The sequence below is a fragment of the Engystomops pustulosus genome, chromosome 5 (assembly GCF_040894005.1).
Source record: "Engystomops pustulosus chromosome 5, aEngPut4.maternal, whole genome shotgun sequence".
NCBI classification, from domain to species: Eukaryota; Metazoa; Chordata; class Amphibia; order Anura; family Leptodactylidae; genus Engystomops; species Engystomops pustulosus.
In genome coordinates, this window is record NC_092415.1 from 14,619,678 (window position 1) to 14,633,264 (window position 13,587).

The 13,587-nt window shown below is 47.4% G+C and overlaps 1 long non-coding RNA gene across 1 annotated transcript in view; it reads right to left on the bottom strand.

The window, feature by feature from the left end:
- Positions 1 to 212: 212 nt before the first annotated feature.
- The window catches only part of LOC140133945 (uncharacterized), a 45,588-nt gene continuing 32,213 nt past the window's right edge, over positions 213 to 13,587 (bottom strand). Inside the window, exon 4 of the long non-coding RNA XR_011855982.1 lies at positions 213 to 370. This is a non-coding gene — a long non-coding RNA (uncharacterized lncRNA). The remainder of the gene's footprint in view (positions 371 to 13,587) is intronic.

The window sequence follows — 13,587 nt, forward strand, 5'->3', positions numbered from 1 at the left end:
ATGACACAAGCCAAATGTTTCTAGATGCTATAGATCTGAAGATAGAGGCATTTTCCCTGCAGCCTCTAACATGACTCATCTCAGACAAAATCTGACTCTTCTCTGCTTATTACCAAATGACTATGGAGGAGATGTTTTTTTTTTAGGTTAAGGCTGTGTTATACATTAAACAGGGAATTCTAGAAAGGACATTTCATTCCCTACCTGAAGGGAGATTAGTGGGGTCAAATCTGGTGACAGGTTCCCTTTAAGATCCTATAGAAGTGAATGGAGTGTAGATGGAGTGTTGATCATTATGTTCGCTGAGGGTCCCAATGGTCAGATTCACATTGATCCGATACCTTTCCCCTATGTCCTTTTTGGGTGAAAACTGCAAATAAGAAAAGAAGAAATACCAAGTTTTGCACAGAACTCCTCCTGGAGGGAACCTGTCAGCATTATATTTGTAGCACTGAGCCCATTTTCAATGGACAAAGACTATAACGTTACTGTCACTTTAAGACGTGATACAATCTGTATAGGGTCACTTTGTTGTTGTCACTTGGTCAGTGGTAGCTACATAGAATAAACAGCGCCCCCTAGTGTTCAGCGCAGAGTAATGCAGCGGCGGGAGTCGTCTAACAGGATCCTATGAATAGCAGCTCCATTACTCCACTACCTCATATTGCAAGGCCATGACCCGGTGTAGGGTCTCCGCTTATCGGAAATCTGCTTCCATCCTGTTCTTTGTTAGAGCCGGAGTAAACAGTGGGAGGCAGGAGCTCAGGAAAGTGATCCGGCCTTGTTATGGGGGCTGGGAGGACGGGATCAGCTGGAGGCTCAGCCATCGGGAACGGACCGGAAATGACCAAACAAAAAGCAAATAAACAACAACCCGATGTATAAGGGATGTACAATGGACCTTCAATGGGGGGAAGTTATCGGTACACCACCAAGGTCATTAGTATCCGATCGTTAGGGGTCAGTCTTTTGGCATTCACGATGGTCACGGTTTCCTCCGGCTCTGATACTAATACAGAACAGATCGGATCCCGATTGGGACAACTGGACCATTACACAAAGAATGGAGCGGTTCTTCCAATCAACGACGTCTCCACCAATGTGACCAATGTGATGATGGTCACCTCTCCAAGAGAAGTCATCAATATCCATAACTCACATAAATGTTCCCCACATACATCTTCCATCTAGGTCCAACTTGCTTCATGCCTGTCCTGGCACCCAAAGCCCTGCACCAGTCCTGCATACCGCGGCAGTGTCCAACTAGGTCCTTCCTTTCTTCTGTCTTGAAGATTCTACTCTGTAACCTTCTATGACCCTAAGGCAAGTTCCTCTCCGTTACTTTTGCCACCTCCTCTCATACAAGTCTTCTCTGGTGCTTCCCTTATACTCTGGAATTCCTTCACTGCCCCCAAACCTTTCCTCTGGTAGAAGGCTCTAAAGATGTTTAGAGCTTTACCTGGAGTTACAAAGTTCCTACATGACGCTTGTCTACCTTGATTATTCCATTTTGTACAATGTAATAACTCAACACCTGGAATTGGGCCTTAGTCATATGATTATAACCACCAGCTAATATCCAGAATAACCACAACATGGGTGATCACCAGACATCAACAGTAAGAGACGCCAGATGGTTCTTCAAGATATCTGGAGCCAAGAGACCGCAGTGTGTTCAACATTTTTTGACAGGTGTGATTTGGGGAAACCTGTTGATCAGGTTGGTCCCATATGTGCTTGACTGAATATTTTCCAATTCAGGTATTTATGATATATCTATAGGATATGTCCAATATGTCTGGACCCCACCCAGGGTCGGATTAGGACTATGATGAGCCTGGGTCTGTATGAAAATTGTGGGCCCACTACAAGTCAAAATTTTTGGTGTTCATACAGTACCAGAACGAAACTTCTTTGGAAAGAAGGGGGGTTCCTTCTTTCCGTATTCAGTTCAGAGGTTCTGAAAGGGATCTTGTATTCATGTGTGTTGAGAGCAGGCACACACGTATATGGTTGTCAGGGCAGGAGGTCCTCTCTTTTTCATCTCTACAAGACAGCATTGGTGGCCAAGGGCCCCCCTCGAAGTCTATGGCCCTGGGCTGCCACCCAAACTGCCCATAAGATAATCCATTACTGGTCCCACCTCGAGACAAGACATCAGATTCCATCTCCATTCAGGTCAACAGAGGAGCCAACATATCTCAGGGTGTTTATTTGTAATGAATACTTTAGAATAGAAAACTCCCTTTAAGGTATGGAAATAAGGAATTCTGGGAAGTAGCTTAGTTAGAATTTTGAACAATTATGGTGACATGTTGTATTGTCCTCCTGGAAGATCTCGTCATCTCCAGGGAAGACAATGGGGCACATTTACTAAGGGACCGCAGCCGCGAATCCGTCGGGTTTTTCCCGAATATTTCCTCTTTGCTCTGTATTTCACGGAATTGTGGCGCACGCGATAGATTTTTGGCGCAATCTCGCCGACTTTCGCGCGACAGAAATTGGGGGGCGTGGCCACTGGACAACCCGAAGGATTCGGAAAAACCGCAGAATTTAAAAAGCCATTTGTGTCGCAAGATCAAGCACTTACATACACCGAAAAAAGCAGGTGAACTCCGGCGGACCTCGGCGCAGCAGCGACACCTGGTGAATATCGGCGCACGGACCTTAGTGAATCCCAGCAGAACCCGAATCAGCGCCGGAGAACCTGCCGCTGGATCGCGACTGGACCGGGTAAGTAAATCTGCCCCAATGTGTACAGGGGCTCGTGATCTACAAGGATGGACAGACAACCAAATTGTTTGAGATTGTGCTCCAGTGGACCCAGACTGTACCAAGAAACATTCCCCTCCACCACCACCACAGGGGTGGTCTATAATGTTGACTATATCTCACGCCCATCATAAACCGTATCTATGACCCTTGTACTCCACCCCCATCCTATTCGTGAACATAAGTCTCAAGGAACTACAAGTCTCAAGGACCTCAGCATTTAGGTTGAGGAGGAAACGGGCATAAACTCATGAATTATAAATTATAATTTTCTCGGCCTCATCCGTCTTCCTGTTCGGTGACGCGTGGATTGTGATTTCAGGAGAACAATTGGGATTTAATTTCCTTTTAATATTTTTATCCCATGTGGAAGACAATGCGCCTCATGTAATCGATGCCTGAGCTTTATCACAGCGTCTGTATCTTTGTCTCGGGGTCATTAGACGGTTCCGCTCTTTTACTGAGTCACTTCTCCTGAGTTGCACTTTCTTCGCTGGAGTCAATAGATGCTGACAGAATAGGAAGTGTACGAGCTAATTCTGGAATATGCCTTATCCATATGGAGGTCACTGCTAAACTCGGGTCTATAGACAAGCCATGGGGGCTGCTGGGGTTCTACAAAGCTCAATGTGCCGGATCCAATTGTTATGAACCTGCGGAAGAAACTATGGAGAATCTGTGAGATGTTATAGATCCGATTAATTTCTGAGACAATTCGTTTCTTCTCTGATCTGCTACATGACCGACTTCCCAATGAAAAAAGTTATCCTTGATCCAATATGGTGGCTTTTAAATGGCGGACATGTTACGAACATAGGGGCACATTTACTTACCCGGTCCTGTCGCGATCCAGCGGCGCGTTCTCCGTCGAGGATTCGTGTTTTCCGGCGATTCACTAAGGTAGTGCGCCCCATGTCCACCAGGTGTTGCTGCTGCGCTGAGGTCCACCGGAGTTCACCATCCTATCCTGGGTGCATGTAAGTGCACGTCCAGCGGCACTTTTTTTTTTTAAATAACGCGGTTTTTCCGAATCCGTCGGGTTTTCCGACAGCCATGCCTCCCGCTTTCCATTGCATGCATGCCGGCGCTGATGCGCCACAATCCGATCACCTGCGCCAAAAACCCGGGGCAATTCAGGGTAAAACGGCGCAAATCGGTAATATTCCGGAAATCCGATGAAAAATAGCGATTCGGGCCCTTAGTAAATGACCCCCATAGTCTAAAACATTGTCCTCCTCGCCCATTGCTGAGGGATCCGATACCTATTTTTCCCAGGACTTGAATATGGAGCTATTTATAGTCATGTAATGGTAAAAAACAACATAAAAGCTACTAAAAAATACATCGGCTACAACAAAATCATTAGGTACAGTAGGACTATTTCTATGAAAAATCACTTTTTTCCATTGATTAGAAATCTGAGCAGTGCAGAACATCCCGGCCATTGACATTGATGATTTGTGAGCTGGCAACTGCTCTCTAAAGATGAGCCGGGTCTCAGGAGTCCCATCTGTCCGGGCAGAAGTCTCCTCTCCATATGGCTCATTCCTGGAGACTCGACTTTTGGTGAAACAATAGTCGTCCTCCTGCCACCTCAGAGATGTGTGAGCGCCCCCCGCTGTGATAATTGACTGCAAAATCAGCTCCATGACTAACAGGACAGTGATGAAAAGGAGCCCTGTGCCGGGACTATTGGCATCTTGTCAGATCACTTAAAAGGTCAATTGTTGAGTAAATTGCCTCGTTATCTGCTTTTTTTTCTTACTACACCTCTGCCCGAGGGTAGCAGGTTGTATTTTAGCTCTTCCTACATATCTGGAATTAATTATGGACTTTATTTTTATCTATGGGTTCTTGCACCCATACAGGATACAGGAACATTGGGTCCACTCATCTCTGTATACAATGGGAAACTCTTGTGTGCGGGGGAAAAGGAGGACCCTAAAAATATCTTGTTAGAGGACCTAAAATTCCTAGTGGTGGCTCTGCTCTGGGCTTTGGCCAGAAAACATTCTCCAAACCAAGACACTTCCTCCCCAGATTACACTGACTTCTTTACACACTTTGGGTTAAGTCTTTCCCCAGTTTGTCACTGAGCATAGGCCAAGATTTATAAAACTGCACCATGTGGGATTACCCCTTAAAGTAGGGCCCTGGGTGACCTCAGTGGGGCCATTTGCAGTGGCAGTATTAAAATGCAGAAACTATCTATACAGCGCCTCCGCTATACTGCCGCTATCTAAACATTTCTCCCATATAGACATCCCATCTAGACAATGCTCCCTCATACAAGCCCCACTTACAGTGCCCCCCTACAGGCCATACAGTGGTCTCTCATAAATGCCCCCGATGCAGTGCACTCATACAGGGCCCCCTTTAAAACAGCCAACAATAAAATACAATTGTTCTCACCTTTCCTGACGTTCCAGGAGCCTCAGTCTCACAGTTGGAGACCTGTAAGTTATAGATCTGTGTCAGGGAGAAGATGCCTCCATCTTTATGGTATCTCCATCTTAAAGACACATATACCATTTATCACATATTGCCCAATTCGACCCATAAGTTTTGGCAAGTTGGTAATGGGAATGGCCACTTCCTCCATAGGAGATGCACCAATGACAATATATACATTTTAGAGGGGCCCAGCATTGGCGCTGGCCCGTGGGTGACCCAACAGCACAATGATGGGATGCAGGTTAAGCCAGACCAGTAGATGGAACCAAGGAGAAGCGGGTGAAGACCTGTATCCTCCCGTTCCAGCCCTATGTAGGACATGATACAACCTGCACTCCTCCTCCTGTTCTCGGATTAATACTGAGAGAGAAGAGAGAGCTTGGAGGGGGCAGATGTGATTGGCTCAGGTGTGTGCACGTATGTGATGTCATCACTTTTAGAAACTGTGGAAACATGGAATAAGGGTCCTCAGTAGAGCGGAATATCCACTTTTTAATCTAATCTTGTTCATAAAAAAGTCCCCCCCCCTACAATTACTTCAAAACAATAGATTTCCCCTTAAAGAGATCCACCAAGAGGAGTGAAAATGGAGCAGTGTGTACAGGACCCTGCTCTTCCTTATGACTGGCGCTGTCCTTAGAGCAGCTCCTTTTGCCAAGTCACCGGGTGCGGTATGGAGCAGTGTGTACAGGACCCTGCTCTTCCATATGATTGGCGCTTTCGTTGGAGCAGCGCCTCCTGCCGGGTCACCGGGTGCGGTATGGAGCAGTGTGTACAGGACCCTGCTCTTCCATATGATTGGCGCATTCCTTGGAGCAGCGCCTACTGCCGGGTCACCGGGTGCGGTATGGAGCAGTGTGTACAGGACCCTGCTCTTCCATATGATTGGCGCTGTCCTTGGAGCAGCACCTCCTGCCGGGTCACCGGGTGCGGTATGGAGCAGTGTGTACAGGACCCTGCTCTTCCATATGATTGGCGCATTCCTTGGAGCAGCGCCTACTGCCGGGTCACCGGGTGCGGTATGGAGCAGTGTGTACAGGACCCTGCTCTTCCATATGATTGGCGCTTTCCTTGGAGCAGCGCCTCCTGCCGGGTCACCGGGTGCGGTATGGAGCAGTGTGTACAGGACCCTGCTCTTCCATATAATTGGTGCTTTCCTTGGAGCAGCGCCTCCTGCCCGGTCACCGGGTGCGGTATGGAGCAGTGTGTACAGGACCCTGCTCTTCCATATGATTAGCGCTTTCCTTGGAGCAGCGCCTCCTGCCGGGTCACCGGGTGCGGTATGGAGCAGTGTGTACAGGACCCTGCTCTTCCATATGATTGGTGCTGTCTTGGAGCAGCGCCTCCTGCCGGGTCACCGGGTGCGGTATAGAGCAGTGTGTACAGGACCCTGCTCTTCCATATGATTGGCGCATTCCTTGGAGCAGTGCCTCCTGCCGGGTCACCAGGTGCGGTATGGAGCAGTGTGTACAGGACCTTGCTCTTCCATATGATTGGCGCTTTCCTTGGAGCAGCGCCTCCTGCCAGGTCACCGGGTGCAGTATGGAGCAGTGTGTACAGGACCCTACTCTTCCATATGATTGGCGCTGTCCTTGGAGCAGCGCCTCCTGCCGGGTCACCAGGTGCGGTATGGAGCAGTGTGTACAGGACCCTACTCTTCCATATGATTGGCGCTGTCCTTGGAGCAGCGCCTCCTGCCGGGTCACCAGGTGCGGTATGGAGCAGTGTGTACAGGACCCTACTCTTCCATATGATTGGCGCTGTCCTTGGAGCAGCGCCTCCTGCCGGGTCACCAGGTGCGGTATGGAGCAGTGTGTACAGGACCCTACTCTTCCATATGATTGGCGCTTTCCTTGGAGCAGCGCCTCCTGCCGGGTCACCGGGTGCGGTATGGAGCAGTGTGTACAGGACCCTGCTCTTCCATATGATTGGCGCTTTCCTTGGAGCAGCGCCTCCTGCCGGGTCACCGGGTGCGGTATGGAGCAGTGTGTACAGGACCCTGCTCTTCCATATGATTGGCGCTTTCCTTGGAGCAGCGCCTCCTGCCGGGTCACTGGGTGCAGTATGGAGCAGTGTGTACAGGACCCTACTCTTCCTTATGATTGGCGCTGTCCTTGGAGCAGCGCCTCCTGCCGGGTCACCGGGTGCGGTATGGAGCAGTGTGTACAGGACCCTGCTATTCCATATGATTGGCGCTTTCCTTGGAGCAGCGCCTCCTGCCGGGTCACCGGGTGCGGTATGGAGCAGTGTGTACAGGACCCTACTCTTCCATATGATTGGCGCATTCCTTGGAGCAGCGCCTCCTGCCGGGTCACCGGGTGCGGTATGGAGCAGTGTGTACAGGACCCTGCTCTTCCATATGATTTGCGCTGTCCTTGGAGCAGCGCCTCCTGCCGGGTCACCAGGTGCAGTATGGAGCGGTAATGATTTATAGACACAACCTGAGAAAATAATGATCTGTACAACATTGATGAAAATACGTCCAGACATGACATGACCTGTAGGCGCTTGGTATTCCAGGTGGCTCCCAAGCTAAAATAATTCATCTAGATTTACTCACCAGAACCGTACTAATTACTCAGGGTTTAACGGATGTTACGCTATGTACGGTGTAAATCCTACAACAAATCTCACAGATTATAGATGCAAATTCAAGAGCGAAGGAAGTGAAAGTACAATATCTGTAATACTGATCCCGGGAGAAAACAAGTGCAGGCCCTGAAAGGGGACAAGAATGAGGCACAGTACTACTACTCCTATCCTGTATATATGGGCACAGTACAGTACTACTACTCCTATCCTGTATATATGGGTACAGCACAGTACTACAACTCCTATCCTGTATATATGGCACAGTACTACTACTCCTATCCTGTATATATGGCACAGTACTACTACTCCTATCCTGTATATATGGGCACAGCACAGTACTACTACTCCTATCCTGTATATATGGGCTCAGTACTACTCCTCCTATCCTGCATGTATGGGCACAGCACAGTACTACTTCTTCTATCCTGTTTGTATGGGGACAGCCCACTACTACTACTCCTATCCTGTATATATGGGCACAGGACAGTACTACTACTGCTATCCTGTATATATGGGCACAGCACAGTACTATTACTCCTATCCTGTATATATGGGCGCAGCACAGTACTACTACTCCTGTCCTGTATATATGGGCACAGCACACAGTACTACTTCTTCTATCCTGTATATATGGGCACAGCACAGTACTACTCATATCCTGTAAATATGAGCACAGCACAGTACTACTACTCCTATTTTTCATGATGGGCACAGCACAGTACTACTACTCCTATCCTGTATATATGGGCACCGCACAGTACTACTACTCCTATCCTGTATATATGGGCACCGCACAGTACTACTACTCATATCCTGTATATATGGGCACAGCACAGTACTACTACTCCTATCCTGTATATATGGGTACAGCACAGTACTACTACTCCTATCCTGTATATATGGGTACAGCACAGTACTACTACTCCTATCCTGTATATATGGGCACAGCACTGTATTACTACTCCTATCCTTTATATATGGGCACAGCACAGTACTACTACTCCTATCCTGTATATATGGGCACCGCACAGTACTACTACTTCTATTCTGTATATATGGGCACAGTACTACTACTGCTATCCTGTATATATGTGCACAGTACTACTACTCCTATCCTGTATATATGGGCACAGCACAGTACTACTACTCCTATCCTGTATATATGAGCACAGCACAGTACTACTACTCCTATCCTGTATATATGAGCACAGCACAGTACTACTACTCCTATCCTGTATATATGGGCACAGCACAGTACTACTACTCCTATCCTGTATATATGGGCACAGCACAGTACTACTACTCCTATCCTGTATATATGGGCACCGCACAGTACTACTACTCCTATCCTGTATATATGGGAACAGCACAGTACTACTACTGCTATCCTGTATATATGTGCACAGTACTACTACTCCTATCCTGTATATATGGGCACAGCACAGTACTACTACTCCTATCCTGTATATATGGGTACAGCACAGTACTACTACTCCTATCCTGTATATATGGGCACAGCACAGTACTAATACTCCTATCCTGTATATATGGGCACAGCACAGTACTACTACTCCTATCCTATATATATGGGCGTGGCACAGTACTACTACTTCTATCCTGTATATATGGGCACAGCAGAGTACTACTACTCCTATTTTCCATGATGGGAACTCTTCTGTCAAGGTTATTAGTAATGAGGGAAGGAATAGAGTGGATGCAATGCTGGGGACCAAGGATGAGAGAGGGATGAGCTGATGAAGACAAACTTGAAGCTGATTGGCCCTATTGTAAAGTCTATAATGTAAGGTTTATAGCAGGGGTCAGGAACCTTTTTGGCTGATAGAGCCATGAACACCACATATTTTAAAATGTTATTCCATAAGAGCCGTACCAGTGTCAGTGGTGCTCCTGCAATCTACATCTCGGATCACAGGCACACCCGTGCCCCTCTCCACTTTCCGGCTCCTCTCGCGGCTGGCCAGCGCGCCTGCGCCGGCACTCACAGATTTAAAGGGCCAGTGCACCGCTGATTGGTGCTGCCCACTTCCCGGGTTCCTATAAAGACCACCAGACCACCAGGACCTGTTCCTGATTCTAGTCCTTAGCTGCCAGCAATGACCTCTTGCTCTGTCCCCGACCTCGCATCATTGCTGCCTGTCTTGACCGTCTACCTGTTCCTGACCACAAGGCTGCCTAGTGATCCTGTACCTCGACCTTGGCTGCCACTGTGGACAAGTTGCGCCTGTGGAACGACCTGGTAGTACCACGATGTAGCAAGACCATCCTGCTTTGTGGCGGGCTCTGGTGAAGACTAAGTACCACTTAGACTGCGGTCCCAGGTGTCTGCTTACACCATTGTCCACGGTGGTCCAGGGGGTTCACTACTCCAAATCCTGACACCCACCAGATGCCTCCCAGTAGATAGGTAGCCCCAGCACATGCCCTCAAGTAAATAGGTAGCCACAGCACATGCCCCAGTATATAGGTAGCCACCGCACATGGCCCCCAGTAGATAGATAGCCACCGCACATGCCTCCCAGTAGATAGGTAGCCACAGCGCATACTCCCAGGCTTAAACAATAGCAGTCATGGCACCTGGATCGTACAAAAGACTTTGACCAGTGATCAGACGCATAGTAGCCATCACTATTTATTAAAGATCTGTCTGAGAGCCAGATGCAGCCAACAAAAGAGCCATATCTGGCTCCCGAGCCATAGGTTCCCTACCCCTGGTTTATAGCCCTAGACTTCTTATATGGGAAGTGGCACATTATGGGCTCCATAAGCCTCATGGGCCCGGGAGCAAATTTACCCTCTGCACCACTTTAAGTTACACCCCTGGGAGGATCCATTCTGGGGATCGTTGTGGAATATTACCAAGGACTAAGAGAGGAACCGTGCCGGGAGCCTTGGGGCGCCTTGTTGGGGACCATGAATGATGGGGCGATAGTGATTTGGGAATAGGAGGGTCACATGTGAGGGGGCTCAGCTATAGTTATGTGTGTAGGACGGGGTGATTTGTGTTCAGCACCACAGATGTTCTGGATTCTCTGTTATATCCATAAAGCCCCAGGTTTTGGACTCTTCCGCTTACATTCCGTGTATTTTCCCAGTATTTTCTATACTGTCCTCTGTGCTGGGACCACCCCATATAACACCAGCGTCTGCGCCATCTTCTCACAGACGCTTCTGTCCCATAAAAACGGAATAGAGACTCTTGATCCATTTATAAGAAATATCAAATGTCAGAATGCACTTGTCAGTAATAAATTCCTGGTCTCCTGCGTTCCCTTAATCCGGAGTATTATTTATCTGTAACACTCGGAGTGACGCCACCGTCCGCGGGTTCCCACGCCTCCGATGTTAGTTTTGTATTACACAAATCTCATTCTTCATTCAAAACTTCTTGTCTGATCTTGCAGAATCTTCTGCCAGCAATCTCTCTACTAACACGTTGTGTATCGGCCGCCATTAGTGCAGCATATGAAGTGAGTGCACACTCCACTCAGGCTGGGGACATTACTGTACAGGGATAGTGACACACAACAATGCTGCACATTCATCATTCAGCAGGAGGAAAGACATTTAATAGATAATTGCAGTGGGAGGGGTCACCTAAACAGAGCACTTAAAGGAATCTACCATCAATATCCATCCTGATAAACCAGGGACATTACTCATAGATCCAGGCACCGGGACTGTGGTATCTTCTTATATGTGTTATCCATGGCCTCCTTCCTTCTAAAATCAACTTTTATAATTATGCTTATAAGCCAGAAGAGCTCTTGGAGGGGTTACCAGAGCCCCTCCGTACTGTAGCTTCACAGGCTGTTATATTGTTCTCCCCTTTCTCCGCTCCTTCAGCACTTGCCCGCTCTCCATGATGTCATTTCACACAGTGAGAGAGTGAAGTGCTCCTGCCCAGTGTAGCAGCCTGTGAATCTGCAGCAAAAGATCTTAGAAGGTCATAACAAATATAAGAAGATGACCACAGTCCCGGTGCCTGCATCTATGAATAAGTGTCTCAGTTTATCATGATGGATTTTGATGGTAGATTTCCTTTAAAAGGGGAGGGGTTATTTAGTATTTAAAGTGGGAGGGGTTACATTTTTAGTGCAATAGCAGTAGGAGAAGGGCTCATTTCTATAGCGTGCTTGCAGTGGGAGGGCTTACTTTAATAGAGTACTTACAATAGGAGTGGGTGGGGTTTAATTTATAGAGTGATTACAGTGGGAGGGGTTAATTTATAGAGTGCTTATAGTGGGAGGGGTTTTAATTATAGAATGCTTATAGTGGGAGAAGTTTTAATTATAGAATGCTTATAGTGGGAGGGATTTTATATATTACAGAGGCTATTCTGTATATCAGACCTAACTCATTCTGATTTTGCTGATTTTGAAGTTACTGCAAAATTTTGAGGTTCCTTCACATGCTCCTATGTCCAGATGCTCCTCTCGGTGCTCTGGAATCTGGGGGGGTCCTTTAATTTTTCAAGAATCCTAAGGTCCCTACTAATAATCCAGAATCCTAAAACTCCTTCAGGTGTCCTATAACTGTGAGATTCCTTCATTTGCTCCAGAGCGAAGAGGTCCCTCTAGATGCTCCATTACTTTGAGGTACCTCCAGATGCTCTAGAATCCTAAGAGTCCTTCAGCTGCTCCATATCTGTGAGGTTCCTCCAGATGCTCCAGAACCCTGAGGTTCCTCTAAATTATATGGTTTATTGAGATCCAACCAGATGCTCCAGAACCCTTAGGTTGCTCCAGATGATCCGGTATCCCTCCATCACCAATCTTGTATGAAAGCTCTAGCCATTTCTCTAGAAGTCTCACCTTCCACCTTGTCCGTGGAACAATGAACCCGCTCAAGTGGCCTCTTCTGTGTATTAGAGTGATGCAAGGAGAACTTGGCACGTGAATAGTAGAGGCAGCATGGACTGTCATACAAATTGGCCAATGGTCCAAGCAAACTTCATATCCCCTTCCATAAAATCTAGACCTTCTGCTTCACACCATCTGAGGACCACGACTAATTACCAGATAGGAAAATCTGGAGAAACTTGTTCAATAGGGATAAAGCCATTACAGTAGATGGATGAGAGATGTCCTCAGATACCCTCCAACCCGAGGAACCTAACAATGGAGATCAGATCCACCTTTCATCGCCCTTTTTTCCCCATCTTCCTGCCTAATAGCGAAGGTTTTAGTAACGATCAAATATTCGGGATTGATTCGCCGTCATGATCTCAGCTCGGGAACTCAATCTGACGTGTGCAAATAAACATCTTTCATGAAGCTGAATGTTTGCAAGTTGTTTCCATGTTGGAATATGTTCCCATCATTAAGTGAAATCCAAGATTCTTCTGGCCCTTTGTGGTGGATTATTAAAGGACGGTAACGTGAAATTTCACGACAAGTACTTAGCGAGAAGCCCATCTATTCTGCTGTAAAATTGCAGTTCTTGACATAAGGCACAAAAGTGAAGGGAGCAATCTGTCAGCGCAGGAACAGGCGCCTAATGTGCCCCAACTGCCAACATTCTTCCCTTTCAGTGATCTGACAACTTCTGTCAAGTGTGAACACTGAGCGCAAACACGGAACACAATGGGCAACATTCGGCTCTATGAAAGTCCTCGGGAATAACACTTAGCAGTGTCAAAAGGAAGAGAGGTCGCTCACCTGAGCTGAGGGCGAAGGAGCGTTACCTGACAGTCACCTACACCTGTGTTCATGTAAGGTAAGGTCATAAACCCAAATATAAGATTTGCTG